Source organism: Rhinatrema bivittatum, chromosome 2 (assembly GCF_901001135.1).
Source record: "Rhinatrema bivittatum chromosome 2, aRhiBiv1.1, whole genome shotgun sequence".
Classification (NCBI taxonomy): domain Eukaryota; kingdom Metazoa; phylum Chordata; class Amphibia; order Gymnophiona; family Rhinatrematidae; genus Rhinatrema; species Rhinatrema bivittatum.
The window spans coordinates 433,109,025-433,131,718 of NC_042616.1; the positions used below are offsets into that span (position 1 = coordinate 433,109,025).

General features: G+C 43.3%; 1 protein-coding gene across 2 annotated transcripts in view; it reads left to right on the forward strand.

The window, feature by feature from the left end:
- Positions 1–22,694, forward strand: part of CDH12 (cadherin 12) — a 2,479,035-nt gene that overhangs the window by 327,662 nt on the left and 2,128,679 nt on the right. The gene's annotated exons all lie outside the window — the stretch shown is intronic.

A 22,694-nucleotide genomic window follows, 5' to 3' on the forward strand; every position in this document is an offset into this window, starting at 1 on the left:
AGTATGCTATTTCCAAAAGAAATGAAAGAAAACCTGTTGTAGATTTTTTGGGGATTGTGCATTTCTCTGGATTAAAAAAAAATCTGAAACCAAAGAACCTGCTTTGTTCTGTAATGCTATTCATTTTAAAATGAAAACATGTTCCTATGAGTCTTTTCTTCAAATGTTATCTCCAGTTATTTGTTGATTCTTAAATGCTTTGCAATCTTTAAATCCTTGTATTTGTTCTGTAAACTTTTCTTTTGAAAAACTGAACATCTAAGATCCATTTTAGTATAAGATATTTGTATTGCACTATGGTAAAGCAGTGATAATATGCAAATAGAAACAAAACTTATTTTGAATACATGCAATGGAAGGTTCCTTAGCTGAATAAAGCAAGCCAATTGCATTTGTTAGTGTTTCCTTGCAGCTGCAACATGGCAGTAATCAAATGTCAGTGATTTTCAAACTCCAATTTTATCAACTTGGAAAAGTATTCTTTTAAGACGTAAGATTATTCCTTTCTAATATAAATTATACTGTAGGATTGTACAATTAATTTAATAAAACAAGGTCTTGGGCTCTTACCTGTGTCATCCCGACTTTCTGGAATTCCTTACCAAAGCAACTGACAATAGCAGAATGTTATCTGAGATTTACACAACTTCTGAAAGTTTACTTCTTTCCATAGGCCTTTAACTAAACATTCTCAGTAAGATTGCAATGACTGTTGCTCTGTTCTCAAACAGGCTGCTGCTATACCATGCGCTGCATGGAGCGCATGGCTCAACCCGTGACTGGACACGCATTTTGGATATGTGGCAATATTAATTTATTTATTTTAGATTTTTATATACCGGCATTCAAGACATCAGTCACATCATGCTGGTTCACATAAAAACAGGGGTGCAAAGTAAACATAACTATAACAATGGTGCTGAAAAGGCAGTTACATATAACAAGGTGATAAGAACTTGGCTTAGAAGTCATGGAACAGCAAAATTATAATGTCCCAAAAAAAACCAAAACAAAATAAAATAAAATAAAGTGTGTTGGCGGTCAGGTTAGGAAAATGGTTGCTCTAAAATTGAGCATCCTTTTTCCTAAGTGGCTGACAGCCACCTCTCCCCGGCGCCCGCTGTCGAGGAGGTGCTAGGGGTGCGCAGTTTCCCCTAGCACCTCCTTTTTACCGCGGCAGCCTATTTGCATTTTGCACTGGGCGCCCCGGAGAGGTGGATCGGTGAGCATTAAGGGGGCGGGCACTCAATCATGAGCACCCCTTTGACGAATGCTGATATTGCATCGGCCTGATAGTTATTAGTTTTTGATGTCTTTGGCTAGTGGTTATGGATAGTATTTTTTTGAATGTGATCTTATATAAGGGGACCCCTAGGTATGTCCATTACAAATGGAGTTAACTTTAACTGTTACAGCCACAATGGACTGAAAGGGCTTCTATAGCTTGCCTTTTCTTGTGAGTAGTTTGACACCCCCTCCCCTCCCCAGAGCTGAAGTAAGTTTTAAAACAAGAATCCAAAAAAGAAAAAGGTAGCAGGGAGAAAGGGTGGGGGAGGTAGGCGAAGGGAAGAGAAGGTGGGGTAGGGGGTAGGAAATGGGGGAAGACAGCGCAGCTCAGCGCAGGCTCGGCACGCGCAAGGTGCACAATTGTGCACTCCCTTGCAATGCGCCAACCCCTGATTTTATAATTTGCGTGTACCTGTGTGTGCAAGTTATAAAATCAGGCGCACATGTGTGCGCACTGGGTAGCGCGCACATATATACGCCCACGCGCACCTTTTAAAATCTACCCCTAAATGTGCACTGGTCCTGATATATTCCACACATTAAGAAAGGTGGAAGATAGGCAAAATGTTTACTGGCATAGTTAAAAGGTGAGGTGAAAGAGGCTATTTTAGTCAAAAAAAACATCCTTCAAAAATTGGAAGAATGATCCATCTGAAGAAAATAAGATAAAACATAAGCATTGTCAAGTTAGGTGTAAAACATTGATAAGACAGGCAAAGAGAGAATTTGAAATGTAGTTGGCCATAGAGGCAAAAACTCATAATAAAAAACGTTTTTTAAAATATATCAGAAGCAAGAAACCTGTGAGGAAGTTGGTTGGACCGTTAGATGACCAAGGAGTTAAAGGGGCTCTTAGGGAAGATAAGGCCATTGCAGAAAGACTAAATGAATTCTTTGCTTCTGTGTTTACTAATGAGGATGTTGGGGAGATACCAGTTCCAGAGATGGTTTTCAAGGGTGATGAGTCAGATGAACTGAACAAATCACTGTGAACCTGGAAGATGTAGTAGGCCAGATTGACAAACTACAGAGTAGCAAATCACCTGGACCACATGGTATGTATCCCAGGGTTCTGAAGAACTAAAAAATAAAATGTCATATATATTAGATAAAATTTGTTACCTATCATTAAAATCATCCATTGTACCAGAAGAATGGAGGGTGCCCAATGTAACCTCAATATTTAAAAAGGGCTCAGGGGTGATCCTGGAAACTATAGACCAGTGAGCCAGACTTCAGTGCCAGGAGAAATAGTGGAAACTATATAAACATCAAAATCACAGAGCATATAGAAAGACATGGTTTAATGGATTTTCTCATGGGAAGTCTTACTTCACAAATCTGCTTTATTCTTTTGAAGACATTAATAAACATGTGGATAAAGGTAAACCGGTAGATGTACTGTATTTGGATTTTCAGGAGGCATTTGTCAAAGTCCTTCATGAGAGGCTTCTAGGAAAACTAAAAAGTAATGGGATAGGAGGCAATGTCTTCATAGATTACAAACTGGCTAAAAGACAGGAAACAGAGAAGGATTAAATGGTCAATTTTCTCAGTGGAAAAGCAGAAACAGTGGAGTGCCTTAGGAATCTGTACTTGGACATGCTGTTAAATATATTTATAAATGATCTGAAAAGGAATATGAGTGAGGTTATCAAATTTGCAGATGATACAAAATTATTCAGAGTAGTTAAATCAAAAGTGGATTGTGATAAACTGCAGGAGGACCTTGCGAGACTAGAAGATTGGGCATCCAAATAGCAGATGAAATTTAATGTGGACAAGGCAAGGTGTTGCATATAAGGAAAAATAACCCATGGAGAAGTCACACTATGTTAGGCTCCATATTAGGAGCTACCACCCAGGAAAAAGATCTAGGCATGATAATGGATAATACATTAAAATCGTAAGCTCAGTGTGCTGCAGCTGTCAAAAAAGCAAACAGAATGTTAGGAATTATTAGGAATGGTGAATAAAACAGAAAATGTCATAATGCCTCTGTGAGACCAAACCTTGAGTAATGTGTTCAGTTCTGGTCACCGCATCTCAAAAAAGATATAGTTGCATTGGAAGGTACCGAGAAGGTACAGAGAAGGGTGACCAAAATGATAAAGGGGATGGAACAGTTCCCCTAATAGGAAAGGCTAACGAGGTTAACAGCCCGTTCAGCTTGGAGAAAACATGGCTGAGGGGGGATATGATAGAGGTCTTTAAAATCATGAGAGGTCTAGAATGGGTAGATATGAATCGGATATTTAGTCTTTCAGATAATAGAAAGATTAGGGGGCACTCCATGAACTTAGCATGTGGCTCTTTTAAAACTAATCGGAGAAAACTCTTTCGATCAACACGCAATTAAGCTCTGGAATTTGTTGCCAGAGGATGTAGTTAGTGCAGTTAGTGTAGCTGGGTTTAAAAAAGGTTTGGATAAGTTCTTGGAGGAGAAGTCCATTAACTGCTATTAATCAAGTTTACTTAGGGAATGCCCTCTGCTCCCACTGGCATCAGTAGCATGGGATCTTCTTAGTGTTTGGGTACTTGACAGGTTCTTATGGCCTGGATTGGCCACTGTTGGAAACAGGATGCTGGGCTTGATGGACCCTTGGTCTGACCCAGTATGGCAATTTCTTATGTTCTTATTTTTATAGTGCTATATGTTTACATAGATTTATTCTGTACAGAGTTTGAAAATTTAAAAGGGCAAAAGTGCAGGGATATCAATTTAAAAGGCTGTGGTCTGGGCAAGCCTGGGCAAAGGATGTTGGTGAGAGGACATTTTCAGGGAGCTCTTACTCTAGTCTAAGGAGATGTTCAGAGTGTAGTGTTTTTTTTAAAACAAAGGTTAAAAGTTTTTCCTATTTCCTGAACTGGGAAAATTCTAAAGTGTATGGCTTGGACAGCCCCAGTGAAGGTGTGTGCTGTGTGTGAGTGGGGGCAAGTATGAAAGTGGATCAATGGTTGAATTTTTTATGCCTGGTATAAAAATAAGTATTTGGCCTGTGAAAGGGGCAAGCCACTGAGGAAGGAGCGATTGGGATAATGAGGAAGGGAGAGGAAGGAAACAGCTGGTGCTTCACCCAGAAGCATTACCAGAAGTACAACAGAGAAATGCAAGGGTGAGAGAGGAAAAAATTAATGGAGTGAAAGATCTTCAGACTGTTCTTTCAGTTCTCTTGGACTTGAAAAGAGCTGCAGAGGTCAATAATTACTTGAAGAAAGAGAATAGTTTTATGCTTGGGGATTTTTTAAAAATTGTGTCCGGGGGTTTAGCTGTGCCTAGGGAAGAAGCACCAGCTGATTATTCATCACAGGACTCGGGACTAGCATTGGCTCCAACAAACTGGAAGGCACACTGTCTCTGGACCTGCTCTGGAAGGGAAGTGACTGAAATCCAAACAGCTTCCAAAGAGTGAGTAGAATATTTGAAACTTCTCTGTTAGAAGGAGACATTTATTCAGGACCCCCCCTTGGGTCCTCAATTGAGGCAGAGAAACGGTGGGCAAGGAAGTGAGAAGAGCGGTGCAGATTTGAGTGGGCCCTGTGAAGAAGTGAGAAAATCTAAAAATTACGTGAAGGTGAACTGAGCCCTGAGTATTTGGAGTAAGCTCTTCACAAATCTGATGAAAGGTAAGGTAAACCGGGATTTCCCTAAGACTCGGGGAGCAGCCTTGCAGCCAAAGGAGTACTTGTGAGATAGTTAACAGTTTTGGACTGTGATTTATTTGCGATCTGACTGAACACAGCACTTCGGGTACGTCCCACACAGAAACCTTAGATCAGCTAACAAAGCACTCCTAAACATTCCTTCAGTCAAGACAGCAAGACTAACCCAAGTTAGAGAAAGTGCTTTATCCTTAGCAGGTCCTACACTCTGGAACACAATGCCACTAGAAATCAGATTACAAAGAGACCTCAAAACCTTTAAAAAAAAGTGTAAAAACCTGGCTTTTTAAACAAGCCTTTTAGAAAGAGAATGGAGAATAGAAAGTATACAGGAATTGGCAGAAATTCACCAGCACACAACACTGTTGTCAAAATGTACGTTGTAATAGTTCATTAGTTTACCTCACAGCTAACTTAATAGAAATACACAGATCATGAGAATTATACCTGTAATTAAGTAACCTGCATGTATATATAGTCAAGATCTACCTCACTCAACAAATAAGATTTTTTTTTATGACATGATGTAACCAAACCTTTTTGGCACTTGTTAGAATGTTTTACCGTACATATTCACCTACTTTAGTTTATGTGCCTGCATGTAAACCGTTGTGATGGTATAAAACTTAACGACGGTATAGAAAAGATTTCAAATAAATAAATAAATACATATTATTGCAGCGATTTTCACGTGCGATAAAAAGAGAAACACACCTACCAGGCCTTCTTGCCCCAATAAAAACACCTGTTCTTACCTGGCCTAGCTTCCTAAAGCCATAATGTTTATGGCAAGTTTAATATTGGGGGATACTGGATGCTTCAAGAGGCTCGCAGCAGACAACAAGCGGAGCAACAGCAACCTCAAGAACAGACAAGGCAGTTCCAAGCCTTCCTAGGGAGCCCAGGGCAGCGCCTGGCAAGCAGACGGTCATGGTGGAGGAAATACAAGGAGCACATCTTATCTCCATGAAGATCCTTGCTGGGCATGCCAGAGGATTATGTAGTTTGCAGGTATTGCCTCAGCTCTTGGGCTATCCTGGAATTATATGAAGAAATCCGAGGGGGATCTGGATCCGGTCATAGAATGGTCCCACGCTGTGCCGGGCCTCACCAAACTGTTAGCCACCCTGCATTTCATGGTAACTGATTCCTTCCAAACAGCAGTAGGGGTTGTAGGGAGAATGTCCCAAACCACTTTTTCCCTCTGTCTGAACCAGGTCATAATAGCTGTCTCTGACCGCATTAATCACTACATAGCATTTCCTTGGTCAGGCAGGACTTAATGGACTTGAAGAGAGGCATTTATGCTTCGCAAACTTTCCCAATGTTCTGGGAGTTATCAACTGCCCTCACATGGCCATCATCTCACCCCGTGACAGGGAGGAGATGTACCACAACAGAAAGCTCTTCCACTCCATCAACATGCAAGTAGTCCGTGAAGCTCGAATGCACATCCTCAATGTGGTTGCCAGGTACCTGGGAACCACTCACGATTCCTTCATACTTAGGCAATTGGGCCTGTGTGAGAATTTTGAGAATGGCCTGTATGGCGGCGGTTGACTCCATAGGTAAGAGAGATGTTTCTTTCTATATTCCATCTGTGGCTATGTATTTGTGCCAAATGGCACGGACATGGGGGGTGGCTGGGGGGATGTAACAGCATCGCTGCCATGACAAGTGGCTTGTACAGTTACATCTGCAGACCCTTACCCTAGGGCCTGCCTTTTTCTATCCTGCTGCAGAGGCCTGCTAATCTTGTGAGGGTAAACAATGCACTTGCCCTAAAGCTTGGTGTGTGAGCAGGTACTATACACTTTCAACGTGTTCACTTTCAAAATGGCCCTGTTCCTATCGTCCCATTGGGAGCTATTTAAATCTCACTGGTTTATCACAAGCTTGAAATGTCCACACTGCTGGTACTGCACAACCATATGTGGCTGGTTAGTGATGCGTCAGCCAGATTGTCGTCCACAGTTTGTCTTGGCTCTCACACAGCTGAACCAGCAGCAGTGTCCTGTGCATGCTGGTGGCCTGGCATATTCCCTGGTCAGGGCTCACAAATTGATTTCTATGGAGGACATACTGCAGAGCAGGCAGGGACATTCGCAATCACACCATGAGGTACCGTTTTTTCATTTACCACAGGTGTGGCGGCCCTTATGCATTCTTTCAAGGTTGGTGGACTGCTACACACCAGTAGTCTTAGCTCGGTTGTGAGGGCCTGGCATGCAAGTGTTGAAATACCCAAATGCAATTTAGTAGTCTGGAAGAGCTGAGCTACTTTTGGCTACTGCTATCCTGTACATATACTGGCCCAGAACATGCACTTAGGCTAGGCAAATTGTCCTTTAAGGCTCAGGGAAAGTTACAGGCTACCTTATACAGTCTTATAGGATGCTGTAGCTTGCAAGCCAGATCTGCAAGTGACAGTGCTATGATTGATGGCTTAAATCTGGAGTAGATTCTGGGTATGGTTGCAGGACACTGCTTTTCATCCCTACTGCCATTCCCAACATGCCAGCAGAGACAAGTTACAATGAGGCCTTATATGCTACCCAGTGTCATAGAACACACCTTCGGAGTTCTCAAAAGTCGATTTCGCTGTTTGGACAAGATGGGTGGAGCTATAATGTATGGCCCACCCAAAACTGGAAATATAGTGCTGCTCTGCTGTGTCTTGCATAATCTCTCTCTACGCCATGGACTACAAATGGATATACTTCCAGATCTCCCCCTGGATCCCCCATGTGTCCCTGCACGAGCTGAGGACAGCATGCTGAGTGGCAGCCAGATTTGCCAAAACCTTATACAATGCTACTTTGCCTGATAGGCCTGATAGGCCGGCGCCATCTTGTGCTCCTACCATGTGACAGGGGCTGACCAATGGCACCAGTAGCCCCTGTGACATAGTAAGGGCAAAGGCTATCGGCGCCTTTTTGATTACAGGCAGCCGACGGCCCGAGTGCAGGAGATAGCTCCCGGACCCCTGCTGGACCACCAGAGACTTTTGGCAAGTCTTGGGGGGGTCAGGAGGGTGGGGGGTTGTAGTTAATTAAATTTTAGCTGGGACACAAATAAGAATGAACGCATGAACGTATCGGGGGCCCCCTTACCGAATGCAATGTATCTGCCCCCCGACGAATACCGAATACAACGTATGCAGTCCCTCTGCACATCCCTACCATTTGACACTCACTCTGTCCTCTGTATATGCTGGCAGGGTAGGGTTGCCTTCTTTCTCTCATATGTAGGTCAATAGCTTTTCTGTGCATACATGGAGGTGATGCGCCCTTATGTGCTGTAGAATCTATGGGTCCAGTTTTGCTTAGCAATTTCAGTACTTCACTTGTACACTAACCAACATTTATCTTCGACACCGCTGTGTATTTGCTGACTTTTGGAACAGAGTGTCAGGTGCTGAGTGACACCTAGGGAGGAGGAGTGAGGGAGTAGTGTCGTGTTGAGAATGTCCACGGGCAAAGAGCAGAGGGCGTAGAGGGCTTCTGCTGCTTGGGACCAGGCAGACTTCCTCTGACTGACTGTCATCCCTGTAGTGGGCTGCCTTCCAGATCTAGATGCCCCAAGCCATGCCAGAATAGAGATGCCACCCAGTCTGGCAAAGTCTGCCTGATCCCAAGCAGCATAAATTTTATTTTTTAAAACTAGACATAAAATGGGATTTGAAGAATCAATAATATTTTTTCTCTGCAAAAAAATATGTTTTTGCCCACAATCCCTTGGGCTGGTACAGTATTGATGAAAACACCTCAGTTCCAGTTTGTACTAGTTCAGGAGGGAATATGGGTAACAAAACTTTAGGAAGAAAGAATATTTCACCTATATTTGAAAACATACTTTGTGCAGTTTCAGAGATTATAACCATAGATACCTTACTGTTCAGACACTGAATTCACAAAGCAAGGAGAGGGTTGTACTGTTGCTGTGTGACTCCCACAGTCTATTCCTCCCTTTAAAACTGTTTATGCACAAATAGGTATTAATTTTCAATTTTTCCCCTGAAATTAAACAAGTTAGAAATGCTGTATACCCAGAAGGTATACATCGATGTTCTTTTCCTCATGGGACCTCGGTGTGAAAACTGACGGCATCCTCTCCTTCTCCTCCGTTTTGATCATGCACCTTATCCTATGTGGATGACTGTTGGATCTACGGCTCCAGACGCTGGCAGGGTTTTCCCTGCCACAGTGCCCTCTAGTGGGCGGTCTTTGTGGGTCACCACCAGTCACTTGTCTGCCAGCTCCACCGCCTTACATGCCAGCACACACTTTCTGTTGCTACAGCACCCTCACTCACTTGATGCCCGAGTACAGCAACTCCAGCAGTTAGACAGACAGACAGATTGATGGATAGGACCAGGACATAAGATGCTTCCTTGCAGAAAGAACAACCAAAAAAGCAATTAAGGAAGGAATTACTGCTTCTCCCCTCCCTCCTGCAATGTAATGCTAGTTGGAATTTCTTTTAAGCCAGATTATTATCTCAGAGCAATTCTTTTATCACACAAACTTACTTTCATTAAAGGGGCGAGATGAGTAAATGGGTTAAGTTAGGGAGATGAATTTTGCCCCAAAGAAGATTTCTTGCCATACTACAAAATGATACATTATTTATATTGCCTTAAGTAAACATGAAAACAAAATGCGTATTGTGGTTTGAAAATTTCCCCTACAAAAAAAAACAAAAAACATTAATTTGACTGCAGGGTTGTTAATATTTCAGCCATTACATCTGAGAAACGTGAAATGCCTCTCATTGGTAAGAATTCTGCTATGCCAAGACATTTTTTTAAATCTTCAGGCAGAAGCAGACAAGTCAGTTACTAAAGCAGGGCAACTCTGATTCTCATTTACTGATCTTTAAATTGAGATATATCTTTTTTTTGACCTCTGGAAATTGTGCTGCCCTTTGGAATTTTAATTTAAATGTTGAGTAAATAAGGATTGAAATATTCTAAGTGTAGTAGTTATTCCCCTCCTTTTAAATGATTCTTGTATAAGACCTAATGTCCAGGCATTGTAAAATTCTTCTGAAAAAGCAATCATGGAACAACTTGCTGCCAACTAGGTAACATTAGGTCTTTAACTGAAGTGCCATTGCAGTGCCAGTGCTTTTACTGGTCTGCCTGTAGAAGTTTTGTGCTCTGGCAAATAAAAAAAAATGTGAAGTTGCTAACGCAATGCTAATCTCAAATCTAATTTATAGTTCTAGGATATAAAAATAGTATGTTGTCAAAATTGGGTTTACTGCTAACATCCATTGGTCTATGTTTTATTTATTTCCACTCTCTCTTTCTCCTTTTTTATAATAGAAACCCCACATTTGCAAATCCAAAAAGAAATAAATACATGCACACATAAATAAATTAAAAGGAAATGAAATAAATAAAAGTAGTATTATCAAACTGTGATTCTTGTTTAAAAAATATAACATTTTGATCCTTGAGAGAAATCAATTAAGACGTTCCCATTTAAAATGACTGATTGCTTATTGTCAGAGAATTATAATTTCTTAGACAACGATTATTACAGATGATGCGGAAGCAGAAAAAGCCCCTCTGTTAGTCTTTATTGTTAAGTTTACAGACTTTCTCCATGAGAAAGCTAAGATGCTTTTCTTACATCTTTCTTTTTTAAGATGCTAAAAAATGTGAAAACTGTAAAAACGAATGCTTGCCAAACAGAAGTATGGCAAGCAGAATTGCTTCATTCTCACTGCTTTTAATGTGCTCATATAATTTGTAAATTGCAGCATTTTGCTGCACATAATTTTGGGCATTCTTTCATTTGATTGGTTATTACTACTTAGTTTGCACTATTATGAGTTAGAGAAGCTGACATCATCAAATGTTAGGGCTAGATTAGCTCCTGCTAGAACTGCCTTTGAAATTTTATTTCAAACAGACCATTTGTAGCATGTTATGAAAAATAAAAAGCACTTACAATTTTGCTTTGTCCATCTGTTGGTGCATCTGTCTATGACACTGATGTCAAAAGTGGGAAGCTGTAGTGGGCAGGCAGACTAAGCAAGCAAAACCATAAGCTCTGAAGCAGGTAATACTATTCCATCTTGCTTCTTTGGCAGCCAAAGGGTACTAAATTTGATCCTTGCCAGTTTATTATGGCAAATAAACCGAGCCATCGCTTTATGAAGCTCATTCAAAACTTTTGTTGGTATGTTGTATGGAATATGCTGAAATAAATACAGTAGCCTTGGTAATATTATATATATTCATTTTAAGCAGACAAATTCTGACCCTCATATCCAGATACATTTTATCCAGTAAAGTCATTAACTGGATACAATTTACCCAGATAAACCATAGGCATGCCAGGGGCATTCTGGAGTGGAGTAATCTTAGCCAGATAACTTACTCAGCTAACTCCAGTATTCAGACTTAGCCAAATAAGTTATTTGGCTAAATCTGGACATGCCTCTGACTGAGCATGGGAACTTGTCCCCAGATAACTTAATCTTAAACATAACTGGTTGAATGCCAACCTCTCAAATAAAGAAAAAAAAATCATTGTGCACCTGTTGGCCTGATCCCCGCTTCACCCTGCTAAAATAGAATAAGTTACGTGGTAGAGATGTGCAGAGGGACTGCATATGTTACATTCGGTATTCGTATTTTTTGGGGGGCAGATACGTTGCATTCGGCAAGGGGGGGCCCCGATCCATTCATGCATTCCATTCTTATTCGTTTCCCGGCTAAAATTTAATTAACTACAACCCCCCACCTTCCTGACCCCCCAAGACTTACAAAACCTCCCTGGTGGTCCAGCGGGGGTCCGGGAGCCATCTACTGCACTCACGCCGTCGGCTGCCGGTATTCAAAATGGCACCGATAGCCTTTGACCTTACTATGTCACAGGAGCTACCGATGCCGTTGGTCAGCCCCTGTGACATAGTAAGGGCAAAGGCTATTGGCGCCATTTTGAATGCCAGCAGCTGATGGCGTGAGTGCAGTAGATGGTTTCCAGACCTCCGCTGAACCACCAGGGAGTTTTGGTAAGTCTTGGGAGGTCAGGAGGGTGGGGTTTTGTTTAAATTTGCTCCTTTAGATGGCCGAATAATTCGGTGAAGATTTGTTGTATTTGTGGGAATCGCGATATGTTTCGTTTCCCCACGAATACAATGAGTATGGCCCTATACGTTGCAGATTGTCAATACGTTGCAAACGAATGCACATCCCTATTACGTGGACTAGAGCACTTTCATCCCCCTCCCCACAAGCTCCACCAAAAGATACAAAAGATTAGGGGTGTGCATTCGTTTTGACTGCATATGTAAAACACAACTTTTTTTTTTTTAACTTAAAAAAGTGATGAGGCGAAAACGATCGCGATTTCCAACTTATTCAACATAGCTATGTTGACCAGCTTGGGGGCTATGTTGGCCAGCTTGGGGGGTCAGGAGGCCCCCCCAAGCTGGCCAAAAGTTCCGGTTGGATCCAACGAGGGTCCCGGAGCGGACGCGCGGTGAATGACGTGACGTCCACGTCACTCCGACGTGACGCCGACGTCACGTGCTCCTCGCAAAGGAATACAGGAATGGCGTCCTGACTCCCCGCTGGACCACCAGGGAGTTTTGGTAAGTCTTGGGGGGGGGGGATTAAGGAGGGTTAGGGGTTTAAATTTTTATTTAGGGAATCGGTGCACGTATGGACATAGCCTCAACTTATGGAATTCTACATATGTCCATATTGACCGAAATTGACCCTCACCTTCGACTTATGGACTTATGAACATAAACTTTTTCTCTGCACATCCCTACAAAAGATACAAAAGAACCCTCCCTACCACTCTGCCCTCCAAATTTGTCAAACAAATTTTGACTCCAGCCCCATCCTGAAGCCCATTCTTTCCCCCTCCTCTCCCCACCCTGGTAAGCCCAACCCAAACCTTCCTAGCCCACTCAGCACTCTCAAATCCTTTAATTGGGGAGGGGCATGGGAAGGCTTTTTGGTCCTTTAAGCCTTCAATATTTTTGTATCTTTTTGGGGGAACTTTGAGGGGGAGGGGGATCAGCATTATGGGTCACATTATTTGTTCTTTTTTAATATGGGTGGGTTTCAGGCTGATAAGTCCACAATGATGGTTTTTTGGGGGTTGGAAGGGGGAAGCTGGCACTTAGGGCTTGATTTGCTAAGGGATTTCTCCCATTCTGTGTCTATGGGAAAATGCCTTGATGAATCAGGCGCACAATTGCCTATATAAGCTGAAGATGGCCAGTTAAGTTGAGAGCTACTTGGGAGTACATACCTGAATAACTTTAAACCTAAGTGGCTATATTCAAACAGGTCCAGTTAGGGTAGGCATACCCTGATAACTTTATCCAAGCATATTGAGCAAGACAGTTGTCTTGCTGAATATCTTTGATAGCTTATCTGGCTAGCGGTAGTTATTTGTTCTCTGTTTTACTGACTATTGGCCTTAATGTGTTTCAATATCAAGACGAGAAGAAAGGTTATTTTCATTAACCTGTACGTGCAAGACTTTCTTTACAGACAAATTGAAACTGGGATTATAGTGATTTTGCATTGATTTTCTGTATTGAATGGACACATTTTTCATTAGTTTTTCCTTCCAAAATCCATTTATTTATTTATTTATTTATTTGAAACATCTTCTATTCTGTGTAATCCTATCAGTTCAATACGGATTTACAACTTCATCCAAATCCATTAAAGCACACCAAGGAAGATAGGTGACTAAGGACAGACTGACAATTAGATGCTTTCATGCATTATGAAATGTACCTAAAATGTTGCGCTGCGATGGGAGAGAGCACCAGGGGGGTGCTCCCCAGTGTGGGACGAGAGTTGTGTGCCCTTGCAGAAAGACAATCCATGTCTGGGAACTGGAGAACCGGGGACCTCCACCAGACCTGCATGCTTCCATGAGGCCACCAACGCCCTACACAGGCCAGCTGGGCTGGTCGTGGACCATACAAGAAGGCATCAGAACCACAGAAATCTAAGGACAGGATGGATCAGATAGGTGGCCAAAGTCCCTCAGGCACCTTACACAGCCCAGCCGGACTGGTCCCGGACCACACTGAAGGACAGGACCTGCCCAGGGAAGGGCAGACTTCAGGCTTATAAACATCAAGGCAAGGCATACATCAGACATGGAAGACGTCAAGACATCAGGACATCAGGAACAAGGCAGATCTGATGAGGGACGAGGAGACTCCTTGGAACCATCAGATGGAAAGACCCACCAGCGCCCTAAACACTCCAGCGGAGGTGGTCGCGGACCACGAGGGATGGGTCAGAGCAGAGCTGAGGACATCTGCAACATGGACGAAGACATCAGGGCTGGAAAGGTGTTGCGACCGTCGCTGCCCGACGTCTCCACCCCACCCACCTTACGTCTGTGGCGATTCCCTCTTTGCTTGTTGGATGTTTGGCTGCCGCGGCGTCATCTTGCTGCCCTCCTCCGGCATCCCCGGACCGGCAAGACGCTGCACTCCGCCATGTTTCCCAGAAGCCTAAGGGTGCGCGAGCGCAGCACGGCCCCGACTCAAGTAGCAGCAGTGGGGCGAAACTCAGGGGCATCCCCCTGAGATGACGTCATCCGCACCGGATATTTAAGGTCTCTGAATTCTGCCTCCTCAGACTTACCAGAGGTACCCGCTCTTCGGGGTCCTCATTTCTCTTTTGCTTTTCAGGTCACAGTCTGGAACTGGTACTCACTCCTCCAGGGTCCACGTTCTTGGACCTGCTTCTGAATACCACTTCTGCCAGGAAGTCATCGCTGCCTACAACACCAGTGAATTACCATCCTTCTCTCAGAACTTTCCCTGGAACCAGGTACTCGCTCCTCGAGGGCCTAATCCATTCCAGCTCCTGGGCTGCTTCTAAGAGACTATTGTGTGAGTGTTACCATCAAGGTTCTATTCCTGAACTCTGCATACCCTGCCTACTCACTATACTTAGTTTCTATACAGCTCTGCCATCCTGGGATCGCTGTTCCAGTATCGGAGGTACTGCAGCCCAGCCGGGTGCTTCCAGCTCACTACTGCTACCTCTGGTGGTTCAATATACTGTTTAATAAAAGAACTAGTGTGTGTCTGTCTCCAAACTCTGAGCCTGACCGGTGGTCCCTCTCGGGATCTTCCCCCAGGGGCATGGTCATCTGCCACCAACCCAAGTATCCACCCACAGCTATCCCAAACAATAGCAAATGGAACATCAGGATATTGAAGACAACTGCTTCTATCTACCTAAATGATCATAAGAGAGTTATCCTTTACTAACTTGTTAAATTATTCTCCCCCTGTTATGTTCTCCCAGTTCCACACCCTGTTACAATGTAACCCATTTAACTCGTTCCATGTAAACCAATGTGATAACATATGTTGAATGTCGGTATATAAAAACAAATAAATAAATAAATAAACTGGACAAGAAGACATCGGAAGGTCGGAACATCAGGATACTGCAACATCAAGATGGAGACAAGAAACCAGGAACAATGACGACGAGGGATCCCAAGACGAATAACAGGAATTCCAGCAGGAGCGGAGACCAGGAGTCCTGAAGAAAAGAAGTTCCAGGAGGACTAGCTCCTTGTGAATGCAAGACATGACCTGAGGAGCCTTTTGTAGGCAGAAGAGGAGGATCCAGGAAATGAGGTCATCCAGGGCCCACTCCCTCACTGGCCCTTTAAGCTGGTGAGGAGGCATAATGGGCCTCCCCCACCTAAGTTTTATTTTATTTATTTATTTAAAATCTTTTCTATACCGTCGCTAAGTTATCTACCATCACAACGGTTTACATGTTGGCACATAAATGAATGTAGGGAAAGCATACTATAGTACATTCTAACAGGTGCCGTCAAAGGTTCAGTTACAATAAATCATTAAAGACAATTGTTTAGTGAAGTAGGTCATGACCGAGTGTACCAGGAAGGTACTGTTTACGGGTAAAATTCATTATTCATAGTGTTACAATTATGTTTATAGTAATGTAAAGTTTATAGACTCCTCTACTGCACATTTCTAAGTGCTGTGCATCGGTGTTCTTCTGCCTATTCCTGAATGTTTTCTATTTTCCCATCTCTTTATAAAATGCTTGTTTAAAAAGCCATGTTTTCAAACTTTTCCTAAATGTCTTGAGATCTCTTTGTAATCTGATCTCTGTAGGCATTGTGTTCCAAAGTGTGGGGCCTGCTAATGATAAGGCCCTTTCTCTCACTTGGGTTAGTCTTGCTGTTTTTACTGAAGGAATGGTTAAGAGTGCTTTATTTGCTGATCGAAGGTTTCTCATGCTCTCTGTCAGTGAGATGTGTTTCCAAACACCATTATGCACATACACTCGTGGAGCAAATCTAAAAGTCCAGCTAGTACCGACAGATTCCTTACCACGGACAGTAAATAGCGAATTGGGCTCTCATCAAGCATGTGGCCACTGTTCAATATGTCAGGTTATGATGAATGTCACTTCAATATACTTTGCTTCTATTGATTTCACATTGCAACTACGATCAATAACTACCTGCTTCTCTGTGGGCGTAATCTACATGATACAGTGTCCCTGTTTGAAAATATATGTGGGCAAAACGAAGCGTTCTTTAAAAACCCGTCTTATAGAGCATCGCTCATGTCTAACACATGGTCGAGTTACTGCCCCCTTGGTGCCTCATTGTCAGGATTTGTCGCATACATTTGATGAGCTACGGGTTTGTGTTTTGGAACAAATTACTCCATCATGGAGAGGAGGAGACTTTGATCACCTACTTCTTCAATCTGAGCAGCGGTGGATACACCGCCTACAGACTCTTCAGCCGCAAGGACTGAATGCAGATTTAGATCTGCAGGTGTTCCTCTGACTGATTTTCAAATCAACACGTCATTACGTTACTTTATCCCCATTGGCTGCGCCAGCATCTGTTTGGTCTGTTAAAATCCAGTGCTGAATTCATTGAGTGCTGTCTGTCTTTGTGTATCTATGTGAGAGACCAGTAGGTCCCGAAGTAAGGATAATTCTCTTTCGCTCTGCTGAAAGATAAGTACATGAAACTTTTTTAAAATCGTTTATTGATTTTTCTTTGTTTAAAATAGTGATGCGAAATGACTGAAGACGCGATATAGAAGACTTTAACAGCATACGCTACAAATAGAAAAGGTCAATTGTATTTGGCATACGCTACAAATAGAAAAGTTCAATTGTAGTTGTATTGCTCTGAGACAACGGATCTGTGGGAAGTTCTTCATATAAACTTTTGTGACATTTTAGGCTCCTGATGAAGCTGTTTTCAGCGAAACTTCGGCCGCAGTAGAGCCGTGCTTCAAGCTTGTCATTCCGTCTCTGTCGACACTGAGAGCCGTGCTTCAAGCTTGTCATTCTGTCTCTGTCGATACTGAAGTTACTGCATCTTTAGAATTACAGCAAGCCATTCACTTATAAAAAACTTTTTTGCATCTTAATAGAAAGCAGTTAAAGCTAAAAGAAAGCTGTCAAAGCTATGTAATTATCGAGTATAACTGCAAATGATTGAGAAGACCGGGCGCTCTTTTCACATTCCAGAGAGACGCCGTCAGGCTTGCTGATGCAGTTTTACTTTAACTTTTATTTGAGTTGTTCGTCTTCAACCAAGAATACATTTAAATAATTATATACAAGACATTATAAATTAAAAACACTAAAAATTAAAAAATAAAAAACAATAAAATATTAAAAATTAAAAATTTAAAAATAGCGAGCAGAATATATATAGATTAACATAGCCCCCCTTTTTTTGTTACTGATTGTTCTTTTGGGTTTGCTTAGCTCTTTTTGTCTATCCTGTAGAAATGCAACATCTGTATGTTTCCTCTGTAGAGTAGTCAGTATTTTAGATCTTTTAATTGGAGAGTTTATACCACATACATTCCAGGAGTACAGTTTCAGGCCAGTGTTAGCCATTCATAGGGATGTGCAGAGCAAAATTTTATATTCATATTTTTTATGTCCGAAAGGGGGTCCCACTTGCGGCCAATATGGACATAAAAAAAATCCAATGAGTTGGGTATATGTACATATGTGCAAAAAAAAAATTTAAACCCCCTCACCCTCCTTAATCCCCCCCCCCAGACTTACCACAACTCCCTGGTGATCGAGCGAGGAGTGAGGACGTCATTTCTGCAATCCTTGGCGAGAAGCATGTGACGTCGGTGGCACGTCGAGTGACGCGGCGTCACGTGATTCCCGGCTCGTTCGCACCGGACGGCTCGTTCGGCCCAAAAAGAACTGACCCCCCCCCCAAGCTGGCCAAAAGTTCTTTTTGGGCCGAACGAGCCGTCCGGCGCGAACGAGCCGGGAATCACGTGACGCCGGCGTCACTCGACGTGCCGCCGACGTCACATGCTTCTCGCCAAGGATTGCAGAAATGGCGTCCTCACTCCTCGCTCCATCACCAGGGGGTTGTGGTAAGTCGGGGGGGGGGGGGGGATTAAGGAGGGTGAGGGGGTTTATATTTTTATTTTGGCTCAACAATCGCGATTTCCCACATATCGAACATATCTATGTTCGATATGTGGGAAATCCGATCGTTTATGTCGAATCAATTTTTTAAGTAAAAAAAAAATATGAGTTGCGTTTTACTAATGCGGTCAATCCGAATGCACACCCCTAGCCATTCACCCTAATGGTAAGTGAATGAGATGATGAAGCAGATAGTACATAGTCCCGATGGGGGCCCTCCCAGCTAGGGCACCCATCCACCTGAAGTAACCACCTTCTCTTAAAGGAGAAGAGCTAGAACATAACTGCTTCGCCTTCGAGAGTAGGAGCAGTATCGAAGTTCGGATTACGGCTTGGAAAACATTCCCTCCCCCTACTCCCCAGTCCCCTTCCCATGAGAAATCCCATTCCCCCCACCTACTCCCAAACCCCCCCCCCCTCAATATTCCCTCCCCAGTACAGACAACTGTAGTAACCATAAGGGAAAGCACTGATGCCAACCGTTCCACCTCCCTACCCCCTCTCCCCCATCTCCCTCTCGAATAATTCAACTCCCATCAGACATGAAATAACTATAAGATGAAGTAGTGTGCAAAACAACCACACAAACTAACACACAACCAATCAAGTTCCTCCTCAGCAGGCCCGTTCCAGCCCATCGTGCTCCAAAGAATAAGGCTGCAGCCTGCCCAACCAGTCCAAGTGTCATAGAGCCCACAGAGAGAAAAGACTGTCCCTCAGCACTATATCTGTCGGGGGCCAGGGCCATGTCCCTGTTCTGGCAGTAGGGTCAGAAAGTATTCCACAAAGTGGGTAGATAACACATCCAAAACTAGGCAAAAAGAGTTACTTCTTCTGAGACAGCCCCCATCTGTAAGCACGCACTACTATTAGTCAATGCCACTCAAGAATTGTCTATTGGCTTGTGCCATACCAGGGGCCAGGGAACTGCTTATCAGTCTAGAATTCACAAGAGAGTTGGATCGGCTATCAGCAAATTCAGGAAACCAGGCATAGCAGATCCTAGGTTCGCCCCCGCACGGCACTTACATACAAATCGCAGGCTGGGACTAACGGGCACCAAGTTCCTTTGTGATGTCATCCTCTCAGGAAATCAGTGCTGCACCGGCGCACTGCCAGAGCTCTTTTCTTCTTGTTGTTGCAGAAAGTGCTGTGCAGCCTCCACCATGGTCAGGCACTGTATACCTTGTTCCGTTGTCACCCGCAGTCTTGCTGGGTACATCAGGGCGGGTCTGAGGCCCAATGTATAGAGCTTGGAGCATATGGGCGCATAAGCCCGATGTTTAGTGGAGAGATCTGAGGAATAGTCCTGGAATACTAAGATTTTCTTGTTTTCATGGGAGAGAGATTTGCCCGACCACAGAGCACACAATATCTCTTTTATGGGAGAAGTTGAGAATCTTGGCTATCACCACATGCTGATGACCTCCATCTTCCTGCCAAGGCCCCAGGCGATGCGCTCTCTCTATCCTCAGGGGGCCCAAGGCCATGGGAAGCTGCAATTCCTGGGTCAACCATTTTTCAAGAAAAGATTGCCAGGTCCCAATCTGAAATGGACTCTGGTAAGCCTATCAAATGAAGATTAGACCTCCGGGACCTGTTTTCTAGGTCCTCAAGGCGGTCTTGCTGCTTTGCTATCTGTTTCTTCAGGCCCTCCAATGTTCCCTCATGCTCCCGGTGGCCATCTTGCTGATCAGAAACACGCTGTTCCAGAGCTGTGAGTCGTGGTTCAAAACCTGCAATTTTCGTGGTTAACTCAGAAAGTTGTGTTGAGATGTTTTGTAGATCGGGATGCAGAGCTTCCTGCATGGCAGCTGTTATGTCCGCGAGAGCGACGCTCACCAGCAGCTCAGCGATTCCTACCTCCTCCTTCCCCATCACAGTATTGGGCGGCCGGGCCTTCTCCCTCTCCCTTTCTCGTTTCGCGCCATGGGCGGCCATCAGCAGCGGCGAAAACTTAGATAAAGTCGGCGGAGGACTGAGGAGAAACGAAGAGCCCCAGATAAAAATGCAGATTTGCAGTTAGGGCCGGCAATCAGCCCGAAATGAGGAGCTTGAGAGCGGAGAGGGAGGGAAACACGTCCGTTCACGCTATGGCATCACGTGGTCTCCCCCTTATTTTTTTAATCACCACATGAAGCCACTGTGTCTTGTACATTTTGAAGTGTGGAACAATACTTGAGCAGTCTTTGTGATATGTACCTGCTTGAGAAGACATATTTGTAGTAGAAATATATGTATGTGTATATGAATTCCTGAATGATGTGTGTTGGTATGTTTTGGCAAGACAAGGAGAAGTATACGCAAATATATTCATATTCAAGGTTGTATGGGCACTGCTTTACATAACCTACTTTTAACATGTTATGGTACAATCTTTCTACTGGCTTACTATCACACCCCCCTATACTTTCTTGGCGGTTCCTGTACTTCCTGTCCAAAGATAGTCTGTTCCTTGACTATCTTCGTGACCGTTGGGGGATTACGCACATTTCAATCAAGAGCATAGTGATGATCTGGAGTTGTTTTGGTACACTGCCAAGGTGGTTCTCAGGGGGAACATCATCTCCTATGTGGCCAGGTGATGAAAAATGCAAGACAAGCAAATTTTATCCTTGAGTTCCCAGCTTCAATGAGCGCGGACTGCCCTTGCTAGAGTTAATTCTCAGTCTAACAGAGATACCTTCCGAACCATCCAGGACACCCTTAACACACTACTCCACCAGCGAGCCAAAAAGAGTATTCTCTACTATCAACATAAGTTGTTTCAATATGGCAATAAGCCAGGTAGGCTTATGGCTAACCTGGTAAAGTCTCATATGGGACCTCGGCACATAACGGTGGTGAGGAATGGGGTGGGTCAAATCACTTTTGACACGGACAAAATTCTAAAAACTTTCCAAGGTTTCTATACTAACCTCTATAAAGCTGGCCAGTGGGACCCTGAGTGTTGTGAAACTTTCCTGTCCACTCTCAATTTGCCACGACTTACTAGAGAACAGATCTTAGGTTAAAACAACCTATCACTGAAGATGAGGTGCGGCAAACCATACATGCAACAAAGCGCTTAAAGCCCCAGGCCCGGAAGGCTATACTGCTGAATTCTATAGAGCTCTCATTGATTCCGTCGCTACCCCATTGACAAAGACTTTCAATGCTCTTATTGCAAAAGGTTCTTACCCTCTGCATACCAATCTGGCCCACGTTACCCTTATCCCAAAGCCTGGGAAAGACCCCCTGGATGCCGCATCCTACAGGTTTATCTCTCTGTATTTCTTTCCAGATCATTTATAAATATATTGAAAAGTACGGGTCCCAATACAGATTCCCGAGGCACTCCACTGCCCACTCCCTTCCACTGAGAAAATTGTCCATTTAATCCTATTCTCTGTTTCCTGTCTTTTAGCCAGTTTGTAATCCACGAAAGGACATTGCCACCTATCCCATGACGTTTTACTTTTCCTAAAAGCCTCCCATGAGGAACTTTTATCAAACGCCTTCTGAAAATCCAAATACACTATATTTACCAGTTCACCTTTATCCACATGTTTATTAACTCCTTCAAAAAAGTAAAGCAGATTTGTGAGGCAAGACTTGCTTATGTAAAGCCATGCTGTCTTTGTTCCATTAAACCATGTCATTCTATTTGTTCTGTGATTTTGATATTTAGAACATTTTCCACTATTTTTCCTGGCACTGAAGTCAGGATAACTGGTCTGTAGTTTCCTGGATCCCCCTGGAGCCCTTTTTAAATATTGGGGTTATATTAGCTATGCTCCAGTCTTCAGGAACAATGGATGATTTTAATGATAGGTTACAAATTTTTACTAATAGATCTGAAATTTCATTTTTGAGTTCTTCAGAACCCTGGGGTGTATATCATCCGGTCCAGGTGATTTACTACTCTTCATTTTGTCAATCAGGCCTACCACATCTTCCAGGTTCACTGTGATTTGGTTCAGTCCATCTGAATCATTACCCATGAAAACCTTTTCCGGTACGGGTACCTCCCCAAAATCCTCTTCAGTAAACACCAAAGCAAAGAAATCATTTAATCTTTCTGTGATGGCCTTATCTTCTCTAAGTGCCCCTTTAACCCCTTGATCATCTAACAGTTCAACTGATTCCCTCACAGGCTTTCTGCTTCAGATATATTTAAAAAAGGTTTTACTGTGAGTTTTTGCTGTTGTGGGACCGCGGGTAGCGGATTCATCTCTGGTAGAACGTGTGCCCTCGGACGACGACGCAGCTGTAA